This window comes from Hypanus sabinus, unplaced genomic scaffold (genome assembly GCF_030144855.1).
Source record: "Hypanus sabinus isolate sHypSab1 unplaced genomic scaffold, sHypSab1.hap1 scaffold_288, whole genome shotgun sequence".
Lineage (NCBI taxonomy): Eukaryota > Metazoa > Chordata > Chondrichthyes > Myliobatiformes > Dasyatidae > Hypanus > Hypanus sabinus.
Window position 1 is genome coordinate 390,114 of NW_026781025.1, and position 18,622 is coordinate 408,735.

Below are 18,622 nucleotides of genomic sequence, written 5' to 3' on the forward strand. Positions count from 1 at the left end.
AGCCGGCACACATTGGATTTCTGTGTTTTGCTTCCAAAAAAACTATACCTTACATAGCACTGGAAAAATAGTGTGCCGTCACACAGTTGCAACTACCGATAATTTTGTGTTGTTTTTCTTTTTTTTTGGATTTTACTGTAGTTAATTTAACGGCGATTGTGATCCTATCCCGGGGAAAATGCGGACTCTCCAAATGCATCACCTGTTACCTGGTTGGAATGGCAACAGCGGATCTGATCGTGGTTCTAGTTTTCGCTTTAGTTGATCAGACCAACAAAATCTACATGTATTGCAGATCCCTGCTCATCACTCCTGTATGCGCTCTGATATTTGTAATTAGGGTGATAACGAGGGACTGCTCTGTTTGGTTTACGGTCAGTTTTACCTTCGATCGTTTCATCGCCATATGTTGCCGGAAGCTACGGGATAGATACTGCACCGAGAGAACAGCGACGGTAGTTATGGTGACCGTGGTTATAGTGAGCTGCGGAAGAAGTGTCCCGTTTTACTTTGCTGTTGAACCTTACGTTTTTATAGACAACATACCGTATCATTGCGCCCTGACACATGAATACGCTACTTTACCCGTGTGGAAAGGACTCGAATTACTGGACAGCATTTTAACACCGTTGCTACCAATCGGCTTAATTCTAGTGTTCAATGGGTTAACAGTAAGACATATCATTGCGGCCAATAGAGTGCGCAGAGGACTTCGGAACAGCAGTGATAATCAGCAGGATACCGAGATAGAAAACCGCAGAAAATCAATGATTTTATTGTTTGCAATATCAGCTAATTTCATTTTATTTTGGATACCCTATGTAGCTCATTCCCTGAAATGGCAATTGGTAAACTACTTGTATGAGGACAGATATTTGAGTTCCCCGGAATATATACTACAACAACTTGGGTTCATGTTGCAAGTTCTGAGTATGTGCACCAACACGTGTATCTATACGCTAACACAGAGGAAGTTCCGAAAAGAGCTGAAAAATGGCGTGAAGTATGTGTTTACATTAAATGGCCATCTGTGTAGATAACGTCCAAGTCCAATTGCAATTCAGCGGAGTTTTCTAATAAAACAGTTTTAAAAATGAGTATGTCATGAATTCAAACAATCGTTTGCCTGGTCATCCTGAAATTGCAAAACCCACGGAAGGTTGCCTACTTCATACGGTTAAGGTAGGAAACTGGGCAAACATTTAATGGGCTGACGTGATTGCTACATTGGTTGAATTACTCCAAACTATCAAAGAGACTTGACAGACACAGGGGCAGGAATGGCTTCCGGACAGACTCGGGTTCAGATGTTTCAAAAAAGTCGGGTAAAGGGAGTAAAGTGAGTGTCATTGAAACACAGTAGGACAACACTGTTGTTCAAAGGGAGGAAACAGTGGAGAGATTGTCTATTGATAGACTGTGATTAGAGCTCAGAAGCAGAAAGAGAGCAATCACTCTTTTGGGACTATCCTTAGAGACCGCACACTCCGCACACTACGCAAATCAAAACAAAGAAAAGGAGAGAGCGCAAGGACGTGATCAGGAGATATATTTTAAACAGGTGGCATATTAACAGGGTTGCTGTGAGAGGTAAAATATACGTCCCTAATATTCATTGGTACTTCCTCGGGTTAAAGGGTTCAAATATGATGGTATTTCTCAATAAGCTAGCAGGTGTCATAGAGGATCTAGTACCATAAATATCACATAACTCCTCGCGGGTCAACTGGTTGACATTTACTATAAGCATTCAATTTACCATAATCATTCAGTGTGCTTGGAGCTGACAGTATTGAATGTAGTTAATTGGTGGTATCAGATAGGCACTTGGAGCCGAATTTTGGAAATGGTGTGCACCTTGAAATGCGCAACGTGTGATTGTTAATGGAACAGTTGACTGGGGTTCAGTACAGACTTGTCAGCGTCAGGCGAGTGACGGAAGTTAGCCTAAAGTAACCCTGGTTGACAAGAGATATGGAAAACCTCGTCACGAAGAAGAAGGAAAGATTCTTATGATTCAGGAAGAAATGATTAGTCAGGGCTATGGAAATTCACAATGTAGCAGGAAGGAAATTAACTGAGCTTAGAAGAATTAGAAAAGGACGTGAGAATACCTTAGAGAGTCGCATTAAGGTACACGAAGAACAGAAGGGTGACGGGAAAAAGGGTGGGACACATCAGACATTAAAGAGGAAACATGTTTCTGGCTTGCGAGGAGGCAGTGAAAGTTTTTAATGATACTTTGCTTCAGTATTCACCATTGTACGCGACCTTGATGAATGTGGATCCAGCGTAAAAAGCCGGATATACCGGGACATGCCTACGTCAAGAATAATGCTTTGGGAAATGTAAAACATTAAAATAAACCATTCACCAGTGATCGACGGTAGGTACCCGATATATTTACAGAAAACTGGCGAAGATATTACTGCGCTTTTGGACATGACACTTACAGCTTCACTGTCTACCAGGGAATTGGAAAACATGACATTTACATCTTCACTGTCTACCAGGGAATTGGAAAACGGCAAATGTTAATTCTCTTTTTTAAGAATTGAAATAGGGATAGTCCTGAGAACTACAGGCCAGTGGGTATTCGGACAGTAGTGGGAAGCTATTGGAGAGGAGATTGATGAATATCTGATGCAACCTATTCAGGATGGGAACAGTCAGCATCGATTGTGGGAGCAGATCGTCCCTTATGAGCCTGATTGAATTCCTTGGAAGAGTGATAAAAGTTATACAGATAAAGACAGAACAGTTAATGGTGGGTGTATTAATAATGTAAGGTGTTTGACCGGTTTATGCTTGGTGGGTACGTTCAGAGGGTCAGACGGAACTGGATCGAGCGAAACCTGGTTGCGTACACTCAATGTTGGCTTATTAAAAGAAGGCAGATTAGATAATCGAAGGAGGGCATTCTGCCTGGAAGACAGTGGCCAGTGATGTTCCACAAGGAAGGTATTCACTTTAGCTCACGTTAGAACTACATCTCCACTCCGCCATTGCAGTGTTCTGAAAGACCGACTGTAATTTGACCTCCCTGCGAAACTTGAATATTTTATGTAATTACCGCTGACGATGTATGAAAAATGCTGAATTTCTGAATGGAACTGCACGCGATATAACCTGATCTCAATTTGCATATTACAGGGCTGATGCTGCAATGATAACGAAACAAATTTATCCAATGGAACCCTCACATTCAACATTTGAACTCTTCAGCTGCATCTGTTGTGCTTTCCAAATTAACCAATACACAAAAATGCGAATTTCAAATTCCAATTTCAAGTATACGTGCCAACGTATCCTTGAGCAGCGTGTTTGTCATACCCGGAATAGAAACTTTCATATTTCGATCCCTTCAATGTTGATTTCACCTAGCCGGTGTGGAATCCGCGTCTCCCTCTTGAAATCAATACAAAAGCGGACAAGTTAAAGAACAAGTTAAAGATCTAAATACGTAGGTAAAACAAAACAAAAATGCAAACATGCACATTCTTATTTTCAAATACGTTGCAGGTCACCGGCGTATGGAGAATATACAGTTAAATGCCAGTGTGAAATTCCTTATCAGATATGCTAAAGAGCACAGGGAAGGTAAATGATGGTGATAGTGGCCCAGGTACACTAACAGTTTCGGAAAGAAAAAAACCCTCTGAAATTCACATCAGGTGCTGGAAATGTATTCCAGTCAACGAAACAGGCATTTTCAGATAGTCGTGTCGTGTTGTAAAACAAAGGATTAATTCAAACATTCTCTCTCAACACACCTAATAAGCACATGACGGCCTTCCGTTTAGTCACGCACGAATTAAGTCTCTTTATATTTCAAGTGAAGTGACAAATGTCCAGTCCTTCTTCAATATTTTACGTTCTCGATGCATTCACACACTAAACTTTCACAGTACGTGGCATAAGTTTAATTGTTTAACAATTCAGAAAAAGATCTAAAATTAGTATCAGACAATAAGATAAATTTTCTCGTCTAAAGCAAATGGACTCTGAAGTTACGCATTGTCCGTAAATTAATATTCAACCTATTTAAAAATAACGTCACCGCGTCATCAGATCTCCAGCGCCGTCCACGTTCACTCACCTCCAATCTCTGTCCAAGGATAGGATTCAGAGTAAAGAACGTTTTGTAGCGTAGTATCAGGGTTAATAATCCCCATTACCACCAATGAATTAATAGGTTAGCACACTGTACTGGGAACATTGCCTCAACAAAATCCAATCCGGATCTATCGCCATTTACACCTTACTGATGCAGTGAATGTATATTCCTTTAGTACTTTACCTCCCTTATATTCTCACACTTGCACTTTCTTATGCACACGCTAGAACATTTTTACTAAATCTCAATGCCTCACTGTGTGTAAGGACAGATGGATCAAACAATATCATAGACTTTCTAGATTCGTTAGTGCTGCGAGAGACTAAAAGTCGTCACAAATATAATGTTTATTTACTGAGGCCCTTAGAACACATCTATAGGTTTAACGTAAATGCAGTTGAGTGCTTGCCGTTACATTTTACATTTAACGTTCGGTTACAGTTGGTTGGCACATCGAGCGAGATACTCTGTTCATACCCAGAAATAACTCAACGGATTTTTTAATTCCTCACTTGCTTCCTTACTGGTGCATTTTCCGCAAATGAATCATTCAAATCAATTTCCTTTCATCTGCTGTACCTAGACCGTGTACTGCTCTCCAGTGATCAGTTGCCTGGATCAGCTCACTGTGATCATCACCAGGCACTAATGTTCCAATTTCCTGAGCAATATCTCTCAGATGCTGAAACACGAAGGAAGTAGTGAATGTTATATACTTATTTCAGTTTCCTGGCTCGTTTCCTTACTTTGAGATTTCTGTCCAGTCCCACATGGGGAAACATCCTAGAGCAGTATAGGGTTCTTCGGTTTGTACACTGGCAAGAGCTATTTGGAACGAGGCTACCTATTATGGTCATAACCGTACGGAGCTGCTTCACTACATCCCCTTCCACTTCAAAAAGCAATTTCATATCTCTCTGAGTGGACAGGTTTGTCCTGCAACTTTTCTATCTGGTCTGGAATCTTCTTCTAATCGCTAGTGTTATGTTTCTTTTCTAATAATGATTTAGGAATTACATTCATAATCCGTTTAAATCAATGCAAATTTTTCCCAATACGTCCACTTTGCTGGAAGCTAAAATGCTTCTTATCACTCACTCTTTTCTATAATAAGCTTTCTAAAACTTGTTCAAATGCATCATTATCGATGGTTCTCGCACCCACTTTCTTTGTAAGTTATTAGGTTTCTCCTTACGGTGAACTTCTTTTCTCTTCAAGCCCGGACACCACCTCATGCAACGCATGATTGCTTCTTCTGACCAATTCCCTTGAATTTTAGCCGGCAGCCGACTTTCTACTCAATCCTCAATTAAACATCCTTCTGATCTGGCTTATTTTAAATACCACACGTCACATCGTCCCGTGGGTAATCATCCATATCTTTACCATAGTTTTTTGTTTATATAAGTCCTCGTTACGTATTTTTCCATCAGGGTAGTTTTTAAAGCAAGTTGTGAGTGTGAGTTGCAGTTAAGGGTGACATTAATTTCAGAAATTCGGAGTGGGAGAACCCAGTGACTAATGGACAAGAGGAAACGTTAATCTATTGTATCTTGACCCAGTATGTTCATGCACCAACAAGAGGAGAATCCTGTCTAGATTTGATATTCTGTAACAATCACGGTAGAGTTTTGAGTGGGGAAGTTGTTGAGCCTTTAGGAACAAGTGATCATAGCATTGTTAGTCTCGAAGTTTTTAGTGAGTGTATCAGTAAATACCAAAACAACTGCATTCAATTTCGGGAAGGTAAAGTTTGTGAAGAGACGGCTAAGACTTTCGAAGTTGAACTAGAAGGAACTGCTTGACATTGAGTCAGTTAAGCAGCAATGGAACCGATTTAAAGAGATGATACAGGCAATGCAGGAAACTTTGATACCCAAGGTCGGGAGAAGCAATAAAAACAATAGATCATTTTTCAAATTTCAAAGTAAAATTTTATTATCAGTGTACCCAGATGACACCACAGACAACCCTCAGATTCTTTTCCTGTGGCTATACATAAATGTTCTATAGAAGATGACATGGGTGAATAAAGATATATCTAAAATCTTGAAGACGGCTAGATAAGGAAAACAGAAACATCTTAATGATATTAACCGTAGGAGATATGGGAAATTGAGAGCTAGAGTAAAAGGGAAATTCTCATTGTCCAACGGCAGGTTGAGAAGTATATTGCCGAAGAAAGACCCAAAGATAATTTTTTCTCAATAATGTAGTAGTAATGGAAATGGAATAACCGTGAGATGCTACACTATGCTGAAAATGACATAGCAGATACTGTTAACACATAGATTACTGAGGCATTCACCTGTGAAGATGCCAGCGATATGCTAGTAGGTGTAGATAAAAATAAGGACACCTTAAGTGACTTAGAGACTTTAGCAAGTGAGGTCATCTTCATCTGAAAAAGCTGAAAGACAATAAATCTGCAGGGCCAGACAGCAGTATCCAAGGGTACTTATAGAGGCCTGTGGTTCTATATACAAACACCAAATATGTATTTTTCAGACGTTTTTGACGAGTGTGGAAGTCCTACGGAGTGGAAATTGGCTAAAGATGTCCCTGTATATAAGAATGAGAAACACAAGCAGCTGAGAAGACCCACGTTCGCAGAATGTCAGCATTGGCTCAGAAAGCAGAAATCGAATTTAACTAATATGTTGGAGTTGTATGATAAATAAAATTCATGAAAACGTTAGAGCCTTTGATATCATTTACAAAAACTTTTAGCTTATTATAATTATCAAACTGCAGAAGTAGGGAATCACAGAAAGGTGTACGAATGGGTGGAGAATTGGCTCAAAAGCTGAAAACATATAGTTATGGTGAGAGGATCATTTTTACACATAGAAAATTTATTAATTGGGGTTCCGCAGGTATCGGTTTCGGGACGGCTACTGTCTCTGGAGAAAATTTTCTCTGTCTCAGTCATGGTTGACGTTATCGCAACGAAATTCAATATTCTCTTCATGTTGAATGAAACCTGTAACACACGATGGGTATGTGCGCTTCTTTCCAGTGAAAATTTTCAGTTATTTTAAGTCCATATTTTCTATTTTTTTTCTAGATCGTGCAATCCGGACTCTCCGTTTTCTTTGTCCTCAAGGCGTCCATTTTTCCTCACCCAATTTTGTTTCAGAAAAAGTGGAGAAGGACAAGCACTCGGATATTTTCCTTTCTTTTTAACTTTTTAACAAAGCTACCATTTTTCCTAGGATGAGGGACCTGAGAATTACCCCATTGATAGAACCTGTCCGAATCTTATTGGAACAGTTGTTCCATTCTCAAGTCACCCAACTCTGGGCCGCCATGTAGATCTGGTACTGATGGTGATAATATTCCTGCTTTCCCTCCACCAATTTCAGATGATTAATACAGTTCCACCCACATTTTATCTGTGGAAGTCAGTAGTTTGTACAATGATGGACTTAGTTTGCCTATAACTTCAAACAGCCCTGCAGAAGCTTCGATTTAATAATGAAGGTTTGTGTATTCTAATCACCACACTTTGTCCTGAACAATTCAGAAGCCAGACTGACCTCAGAGTCAAAGTAAGTTTTGCTCTGTTGTTTCGTCTTCCACTTTTGTTGGGCTGCCACAAAGCTGTCCTCGTTCATGGACTGTATTATTGTTGTACCCACATTTCTGACATAACCCAATTAATTTCGTGTTCTAACAAATTTCATCCTAACAACTCATCTAAACCTTTCACGTCCCTTCCATTGATGAATTTATAAGGGGAGTAAACTATTGAAAATGCTAATGTATTCCATATTATCATCAAAGCATAATGCTGTCCCATGTTGTTGCATCATTTCCTTTCCACACTTACTCTTGATTGCGGTCTACGGAGTTTATGAAATATCCGTTTGATCCCTAAAAATGCCATGACATCTTCCGTTATCTGGGCTGCGACATTTTTGCCTTAATCAATTTGCTTACTCCGAGGTAGTCCCCGTCAAGTTAATATCCTTTTCGAAAGTATTTTTGCAGTGGTCTTTGCTGTGTCTGTCATAGCTGAGAATGCTTCTTTTCCTTAGTCCGTTTCGATACTCCGAGCTAGAACCAGCAACTGAATATTTATTCACCCACGTCATAAGGCTATCTATTATTACCACTGTATATCTGTATGCTCCCGGGCCGGGCGGTAAGAAAAATAATTTAATATATTTGTAAAGTAGTCCAAGGCTCTTCTACTGGCTTGGTGTGTTGAAGGCCTGTTTTACTTACATTTCTGTGAGGACTAAATTGTACACAAAATCAAGCAAGTTGTCAGAAAATATCAACATCATTCTTCATCTTAGGCACCAGCCCTTTTTCTTGATCTTTTCGGGGGGTGCGTTTGTTACCCTGGTGTCCCCATGCATTATGGTACCAGCGGGTCATCTGGTTTCTTCCTTCCTCTGGAACCGACAACTCCATCTTTGACAAATAGTCTCTTCTGTTCATTGTATATTTTAGACCCTGGCCCTACTATCTGTGTGAGTGTGTGTATGCGTGTCTGTGTGTGCGTGTGTGAGTGTGTGTATGCGTGTCTGTGTGTGCGTGTGTGTGTGTGTGTGTGTCTGTGTGTGTGTGTGTGTGTGTGTGTGTGTGTGTCTGTGTGTGTGTGTCTGTGTGTGTGTGTGTGTGTGTGTGTGTGTGTGTGTGTGTCTGTGTGTGTGTGTGTGTGTGTGTGTGTCTGTGTGTGTGTGTGTGTCTGTGTGTGTGTGTGTGTGTGTGTGTGTGTGTGTGTGTCTGTGTGTGTGTGTGTGTGTGTGTGTGTGTGTGTGTGTGTGTGTGTGTGTGTGTGTGTGTGTGTGTGTGTGTGTGTGTCTGTGCGTGTGCGCGCGCGCGCGTGTATTTCTTCAACTTCTTGGCTCAATCCATAATCTTAATCTTTTGTTCCTTCTGCCACCCAATCTCCCCAATCCGTGGCTGCCATTTCTGCCAAAATAAAGCACCTTGCTCCACCAATTCGTCAACCTTTCTATTTCCCATCATGAATTCATATTTTTTTCCCTTTGCCTCCTTAAATATATATTGTAATTGAAGAGCAGATGCGAGGAGCTTTCGACCCTTTGAAGCAAGCCCCCTCGCTGCCCACAGAGACAAATGATCTGTAAGGATGTTGCAAACTCCGTAAGATCAGATTGCATGGCTGACTCTGGTGAAAAAGTTCCTGGTTCTTTAACCAGATGTGCTGCAGCTGCCAATTCCGCTGCCTCGGCACTCATGGGTTTCGGTAACTTTAATGCTATAGTATACATTTCCTGGCGAATTTCATCCTCTACAGATGTGCCTCAGCCAGTTATCCACTCACCACCCTGTACTGATGAGGAACCATATACAAACAATCTGTGCCTTTGTGCCTTTGTTCTTAGTCATTAATTAATCTGATATTTCACCCTTTTCTTTTTTTGTTTTTCATACAAACAGACCCTAGAGACCATTTGCTATCATTCCCTGAGACTCATTTTCATTCCTTGGTGCAGCAGGTCAACGGTTGACATCAAAGTTGTGTTTATACCCTTTATAGACAGTAGACAATAGGTGCAGAAGTAGACCACGCAGCCTTTCGAGCCTGCACCACCATTTTGAGATCATGGCTGATTAATTACTATCAATACCCGGTTCCTGCCTTGTCCCCATATCCCTTGATTTCCCTATCAATAAGATACCTATCTAGCTCCTTCTTGAAAGCATCCAGAGAATTGCCCTCCACTACCTTCCGAGGCAGTGCATTCCAGACTGCCACAACTCTCTGCGAGCAGAGGTTTTTCCTTAACTCTGTCCTAAATGACCTACCGCTTATTCTCAAACCATGTCCTTTGGTACTGGACTCTCGCAGCATCTGGAACATATTTCGTACCTCTATCTTGTCCAAACCCTTATTAATCTTATATGTTTCAATCAGATCCCCTCCCAATCTCCTTAATTCCAGCGTGTACAAGCCCAGACTCAGTAACCTCTCTGCGTAAGACAGTCCAGACATCCCAGGAATTAACCTCGTGAATCTCCGCTGCACTTCCTTTACAGCCAGGATGTCCTTCCTTAACCTTGGAGATCAAAACTGTACACAATACTCCAGGTTTGGTCTCACCAGGGCTCTGTACAAATCCAAGAGGATTTCCTTGCTCTTGTACTCAAATCCTTTTGTATTAAAGGCCAACATTCCATTAGCCTTCTTCACTGCCTGCTGCACTTGCTCATTCACCTTCAGTGACTGACGAACAAGGACTCCGAGATCTCTTTGTATTTCTCCCTTACCCAACTCTACACCGTTCAGATAATAATCGGCCTTCCTGTTCTTACTCCCAAAGTTGATAACCGCACACTTATTCACATTAAACGCCATCTGCCAAGTATCTGCCCACTTACCCAGACTATCCAAGTCACCCTGAATTCTCCTAACATCCTCATCACATGTCGCACTGCCACCCAGATTAGTATCATCAGCAAATTTGCTGATGTTATCTTCTATGCCTTTATCCAAATCGCTAACGTAAATTATAAACAGCTGTGATCCCAATACCAAGCACTGTGGCACCCCACTAGTCACCACCTGCCATTCCAAGAAACACCCATTCACCGCTAACCTGTGCATTCTATCTGCCAACCAGTTTTCTCTCCATGTCAATGCCTTCCCCCGATGCCCTGAGCTTTGATGTTACCCACCAATCTTCTATGTGGGACCTTATCAAATGCCTTCTGAAAATCGAGGTACACTACATCCAATGGATCTCCCCCGTCTAACTTCCTGATTACATCCTCGAAAAACTCCAAACGATTGGATAAGCATGATTTACCCTTGGTAAATCCATGCTGGCGCGGCCCAATCCTATCACTGCTATCTTGATATGCCACTATTTCATCCTTAATAATGGACTCTAGCACCTTTCCCAGCACCGATGCCCGGCTGACAGGTCGATAGTTCTCTGTTGTCTCCCTCCCTCCTGTCTTAAAAAGTGGGATAACATTAGCCATTCTCCAATCCTCAGGAACTGATCCTGAATCTAAGGAACATTGGAAAATGATTACCAATGCATCCGCAATTTACAGGGCCACCTCCGTTAGTAACCTAGGGTGCAGACCATCTGGACCTGGGGATTTGTCAGCCTTCAGTCCCATCAGTCTTCCCATCACCGTTTCCTTCCGAATGTCAATCTGTTTCATTTCCTCTGTTACCCTATGTACTTGGCCCATCCATACATCTGAGAGATTGCTTTTGTCTTCCTTAGTGAAAGCAGATCTAAAGTACTCATTAAATTCTTCTGCCATTTCTCTGTTTCCTATAACAATTTCACCCAATTCATTCTTCAAGGGCCCAACATTGTTCTTAGATATCTTTTTTCTCTTCACATACCTAAAAAAGCTTTTGCTATCTTCCTTTATATTCCTGGCTAGCTTGCGTTCGTACCTCATTTTTTTCTCCCCGTATTGTCTTTTTATTTAAGTTCTGTTGTTCCTTAAAAACTTCCCAATCATCTGTCCTCCCACTCACCATAGCTCTGTCATATTTCCTTTTTTTTTTCCTTTACACTAATATTTATTGCTTGCAACAGCAACGTCCATCTAATGACTCTTCAGTGGCTTACGCAACCATTTCGAATCGTTCCATCTGCCGGTAACTGTATGGGCGTGTGTTCTGTCAGTACTGTAAGTGGATTAGATCCCAATATGTAGACGAAATACTGTAACGTTCAGAGAACGCTAACAGATAGTTTTCATAAACAATACCCTTCTGTTCAACTGCTGAGAGCATGCGTGATGTATACACTGCTGGTCTTAACTTCCCATGCGTCTCCTGTAACAGCACAGCTGAGAGGGTGGTATATGTTGTCCCCACTTCGAATGAGAATCGTTCATTCCATTAAAGAAGCTGCCTTACTGAAAAAACCATCAATGTGATACCTACAGCAGCCTGCCAGCCCCGGAAGGTACCACAGCCATCTCAGTTCTCGGGGAACAGGCAGTTTCATAACCGATCCCAAGCTGTCGAGAGTCTATTTTCTGCACCTTCTGATCATTGCTCATCTCCTCCGGTTTGATCCACACATCACCCATTGTGCATATTCTATCTTCATATTATCCTAGCGATCTGTAAGTTGTGTCTGTATTCATGCTATTTGCATCTTCCAAATCATACAATTTATTGGTTCAAAACAAATCAGAGTTTGGCCATATAATCACTCCCCACTATATGTTGCTAATACCTGAGTTATTCCACCAACTCTATAGAATGCTTCAACACTATGTCTCCTATTCTAAATTTCACTTATACAGTATGTCCCACTTGTTTATGTCCTGTGAAACCACGTAGGATAATGTTACACTGTATCTTCCAGTCCGCTCCGCTTCTGATTTTTTTGCATTAGTGGTGTTGACGGTGTTTTCGAGATCTGGCAGTGTCCATAACAAAGTAACAGGGTGTCTGAAACCCTTCCACTAACCAGAGGTCGTCCGATTTCATCCTTCTTTTTGTCACACACCCATGCTGCTGAGGTCTGCTACGGTCTTTGGGGCTCAGCGTGCAATTCCCTAGATGGTAGTGTGTGAATCAAGTTATTCTGTAACCTCCGTCTTGCTTGCCCCTTGAAGGAAATACAGCTTTCCTCTGCTCTTTCACGTCTCAGGTTTGGGCATTATTTTTAATGTGCCCCCTTTGATCACAGTTGAGGCATTTAATTATTCCAACTTCAGTTCGCCCTGTTCCTAGCCATGTTCCAGTTCCTCTGTCCTTTGTTGCCCTTTGATTGTGTGCCAGGGAGGTCCCCTTCCCTCATTTCTCCAGACAGGCTGATATTTAATATGCATCACCTTCCTATTAGAGAATTTTATTGGTCTTTGCATCTCCTTTTCCACGCTCTACTCATGTTCCTCAAGACCCATGCCTCAGTGTGTGTGGGTTCCAGTACCGTTTTATATTCATCGGTACTGTGAGATGCAACTGTCCTCACGGGTTTATTTAAGGCTTCTGCTCTTACATGTTCCAGCTCCAATGCTGTTCCTTATTCACCTTGGAACACAGTCCATAAACTGGATGCAAATGCAGTGTGATGTTGACTGCTCCTCTCGTAATATTTGACGAGTGCTTCTATCGGGTCCCCTTTGTCAAGACCCATAAACAATTATTATTGAGTCCTTCAAATCAACACCTGTTCCCCCATCATTTCGTTGCATCTTGCGTGAAGCTGAGTGTATATTTGGATGCAAGCACATTATAGTTAATTTCTTTTCCTCGGAGTCATCTAGGACATGTATTGCTCTCTGATGGTTGGTTGATTGGAAAAGCTCGCAAGGATCGTATATATTTAGCAATATCTTTAAGCTGCTGTACTCCGAACGGTGTGGTTTATGCATGTTCTGATTTAATTTGCTCCTCCTGCTGCCCCCTCTCTGACAGTAGATCGATAGTAGCATTTCTAGCCCTTTTCCCTTCACAGCGACGGTGACCGAAAATCTCCTCATATTCCGGCCATTTTCCCAACACGTATTTATGAAGGCATTCACTCCAATTACACAAATCCAAGTCCTTTGTAATTGCAGAGTCTCCCGAATTAATCATGCTGACCGGGAAACCGTAGCCACCCAGCCCTAAATCTCTCTTTACCTCACCCACGTGTTCTGACACTTGTCCCCCAACGAACAAAGAGATTTGCCCTCGAACCCACACAGGGACGTAAATTCTGAATCACCCCGTGTAATAATGATCAGTGAGGTACAGAGAATCTGTATTTACAGACAAATAACTTGGATTGTCTCAGCGTAGGTTCATAGACTCCCTACCTGTGTGCACCGCAGCAGAATCCCTGACTCACCATGATCTGTTAATGATGAGAAAATGTATTAGCCGACCTGACCCTTGAGCCTTCTCCACCTACGTGTTTTTTCTCCATAACCATTAATTGGACTACTATGCAAAAATATATTCGAATTCTGTCTTAAATACAGTGGAAAGCAAACGTTTGGGCACCCCTGGTCAAAATTTCTGTTACTGTGAATAGCTAAGCGAGTAAAAGTTGACCTGATTTCCAAAAGGCATAAAGTTAAAGTTAAAGGTTGTGCGTGCGTGAATGACCGGACGGCAGTCGGGTGATTTTTCGGATTGTATTGAAAGGATGTTTGAATGAACCCTTTATTTTACAGTAGGATCTAACTATTTGCAAATGTCTGCTTTAATTCGTTGAAATAAATTTGCAGGAACGTGTGGATATCAGAAACTGATTCATTTTCACCTCTTAGTGTATGGGGGCCGCAATCACCCATATCTGGATTCGCTTTATTCTTTAGCGTAGTTGATAAGGATTTTCACTGTCGCATCGGCCTTCCCTTGCTCAGCCAGTCCTGAATCTAGTGCAGCCAGGTTTCACTAGATCCCAAGCGATCTGTCGTTCTCAATGCGTGCTCCATGGGAACGCAGTCAAACACCTTAACAATTAATATACATCAGCTCGACAGTTCTGTCTTCATCTACCGAATTTTTACTTTTTCATGAAAATTATTCTGGCCCATACGGGACGACCTGACCTCACAAAGCAATGCCGACTATCCCCAACCAGGATGCGTTTCTCCAGATACTTATACATTCTGTCTCTAAGAAGCCTTTCGTATAGCTTGACCACCACTGACCGAAGACTCATTGGCCTGTGACAATCAGGACTACATTATATTTCTTGAAAAAAGGAATCTCATTTGCCATTCTCTGTGGCCAGTGATGACACAAATGTCATGTCCTAAAGCTCAGCGATATCTTCATTCGCTTTCTCTGATTAACTGAACTACATCCCTTGTAGCACCGGGGAAAGAGTTATTTTCATGTTTTCCCTCGTAATTCTGAACGTTTGCGTGTTCCTGCACATCTGTCCCCTACTAACTCTTCTAGGTCCATTGTTAAATTCCTCTTGGCTACACTGTGTCTCATCATTGCCCTGCCTGATCATTTTGTCCCAAACCTTAGTATATTTATTTCTACTTCTTGAAGAGGTGTTCCTTATCTCTTCCCAACAAGAGTTACTTTAGGGGCCTCCGCCTCAATGAAACACGCCTATACCGAAACCCAATCTAGTGTTCCATTAACAATCTCCATAGTTCTGTTGAGCCTTTGAAGGAACAAAACCAGTCCCAAATTTGGCTACCAAGTTCCTACCTAATAGCATCTATTAAATACTTTCCGTACTGTCTGCTCCTGTCCCACTATAACGTATTAGTAAATTTCGAATAGCTGTGTCCTATCGTTGTGAAATGCTGACCCGCGGAGAGATCTGTTGGCCGACCCGTTTCACTTTCCAGTAGTCGATGTAGGATGGACGGTTCGCTAGTCCGTCTGCCCGCTCATTGTGATCAGACTCATTCTCGGACGTAACCGAGAATTTCTGTTACATCGAAACCTTTGTAAATAGACGAAGTTCCCATGAATATTGGTGAAGTTTAATTTGCCTGTGACAACAACCGTGTCAAAATGGCACCAGTCCAAAATTTATCTCCCTGGCTGTCACTGTCTCTGTTCGTGTTTTCGTTTTGGTGAAGGCAGCTCTACAGAATTCTCCCAAACGAGTGTCGGTTCCCTTCCTACTTCCGAGTTTCAATCACAGTCTATTAACATACAATCCCATCACAGTGTCCTCCCTTTCGCATCTGTGACACTAGCACACTTTCCCTGTGTTGAAAAGGCGTTCCCTTTACTCTCTTTTACCCGACTCGGAACATTTTCAAACATCTGAACTCCGAGATGTCCGGAAGTCCTTCCTCCCCTTGAGATTGAATTGACTTTACTTACTCCACATACATGAGGAATATATACATTTTCAGGCTACGTCTCCGTCCAAATAGACGATGTGCAATCCTAGAAATTAATAACTGTAATAAATAGAACAGTCGACGTAACATAGGAAAACACTGATATCAGCGTGAGTTGATCAGTCTGATGGCATGGTGGCTGAAACTGTCACGGGGCCTGTTGTTCCTGGCTTTTATGCTGCAGCACCGTTTCCTGGATGATTGTCAACTCTCTGTGATAGTTCCGAATTCGTTCATTTCATGATGAGCAGGGACATGAATGCTTGAATTTATGACATATTTGCAAAATCTACTCATTTTCAAACTGTTTTATTCGAAATTTTCACTGAATTGCAATTGGAGTGGGCGTTATCTACACAGATGACCATTTAATGTAAGCACATAATTCACTCCATTCTTCAATTCTTGCCTGCATTTCCTCTGCGTCAGTGTACAGTTAGAAGTATTGTTGCACATACTCAGAATTTGCAACATGAACCCAAATTGTTGCAGTATATATACCGGGGAACTCAAATATTTGTCCTCATAAAAAAAGTTTTCCACTTGCCATTTCAGGGAATGAACTACATAAGGTATGCAAAATGAAATGAAATTTGCAGATATTGCAAAACAATAAAATCATCGATTTTTTACGGTTTTCCACCTCGGTATCGTTCTGATTATCACTGCTGTTCCGAAGCCCTCTGCGGACTCTATTTGCCGCAATGATATGTCTCACTGTTAACCCATTGAACACTAGAATTAAGCCGATTGGTAGCAATGGTGTTAAAATGTTGTCCAGCAATTCGTATCCTTTCCACGCAGGTAAAGTGGCGTATTCATGTGTGAAGGCGCAACGCCACGGCATGTTGTCAATAATGACGTAAGGTTCAATGGCAAAGTAAAACGGGACACTTATCCCGCAGCTCACTATAATCACGGTCAACATAATCACCATTGTTGTTCTCTCAGTGCAGTATCGCTCCCCGAGCCCTCGACAGCAGATGGCGATGAAACGATCGAAGGTAAAGCCGACAGTAAACCAAAAAGAACAGTCCCTGGTTACAACAAATAATGCAGTTGTCACAGCGCATACAGGAGTGATGAGCAGGGATCTAGAATACTTGTAGATATTGTTGGTCTGTTGCACTAAAGCAACAACTATAACCACCATCAGATCCGCTGTAGCCATTCCAACCAGGTAACGGGTGATGCGTTTGGAGAGTCCGCATTTTCCCCGAGATAGGATCACAATCGCCGTTAAATTAACTGGAAGAAATTAGAAACAAAAGAACATTATCGTCAGCTGCAACAGTGCGAATGCGCAGTATTCCTCCAGTACTGTGCAGGGTTTGCTTTTTGGAAGTGAAGAGCAGAAATTCGATCTGTACCGGCCCCATCGGAAGACTCCTGCTGGAGGACCACAATGGACCGCTGACCTTCCGACAGTTTAGAGCGAGGCTTCTGATTTCCACGAGTCACCTACCGGTGAGCGGTCGATCGCTCCAGCAAACATCACCATGAACAACGCCATTTCCATTTTCAGAAGTGAAACAACTATAGAGATTATTTGAAGTGAAATTCAGGAGGTTTACAGCATAAATTATAATTTATTGACATATGGAACAATAGACCTGCGTGTCGATTTTCGACTGCCCGGTCATTCGAAAAAGCTCCCAATCTGGAAAAACAATCACTGTCGCATCAGAAAGCCGACCAAGGTGCAACTATGAAACTATCGGCCACAATATATTTGACAAAAGAGAACTAAAAAAAAACCTCATATCGGGAAAATATGGAAACTGAATTAAAATATATATAATATCTGCTTGAATCCTCAATTTTGGAAGCACAATTCAGGCGATGGTACCATCTGTGCTGTTCTCCAAACAGTGCTGCGGAACGGAAGCAACAGGACGGCGCTATACATAAAGTGATCAGTATCTTACCAGGGACACCGATCGCTACAATTGCAGGATAGAAAACGCTCGCGACGTAGTAAACCGCTGGATGCCCCATATTCTGTTCGACGCCCCGTTCAAAGGTTTGTATGGACCGGTGATCGGGATTACAGGGTTATATGTAATTCAGAGTAATTCCACTGAGGAAATCAGTGTGGTTATCTCTTGAGTCGCATTAGGCAGAACCAGCTACACAAGCACTGACATTAAATTGTTTTGTTCACTCTGTCACAGTGCCATAAATTCGTATCCCCGAGGGTGTTACAATGTATTAAATTATAAACATAAAATAACATGAGCGTTGCCAAATTAATTTCCAAGAACCAGGCTTCAGCTGCTGAAAAGGGACATTTTCTGATCTGTGTTGTTTCTAACAAAGGCAATCGTCCCGAACAATCAAAATCGACAATCACTTTCCAAGAGACTTATTTTGACACATCGGCGGTGCACATTCGCTTCCAAAGCTGGGGTCGGGACATTAGCTCGGCAAGTGAAATGGAGTAAACCTTATCGATGGGGAATTTTTCTCGCTTGTTCTCGTCATTTCCAGTCACTTGAATGACGAAAGAGTCAATAATAGGTCATCACATGTTTCACAATTAAAAACGCTGTACGTATGTTCTTCTAAGCATATAAACGACGTCGAGAACAATATTCAGGGACATTTCATTGTTATGGAGGATGAACAGTTCTGATGGACAATGGGATGCAGAGTTGTTTATATTCCCCCCCCCCCCCCCGGGAGAATCACAAACCGTTATTGTTTCTTTCTTTGCTGCTCCTGAGA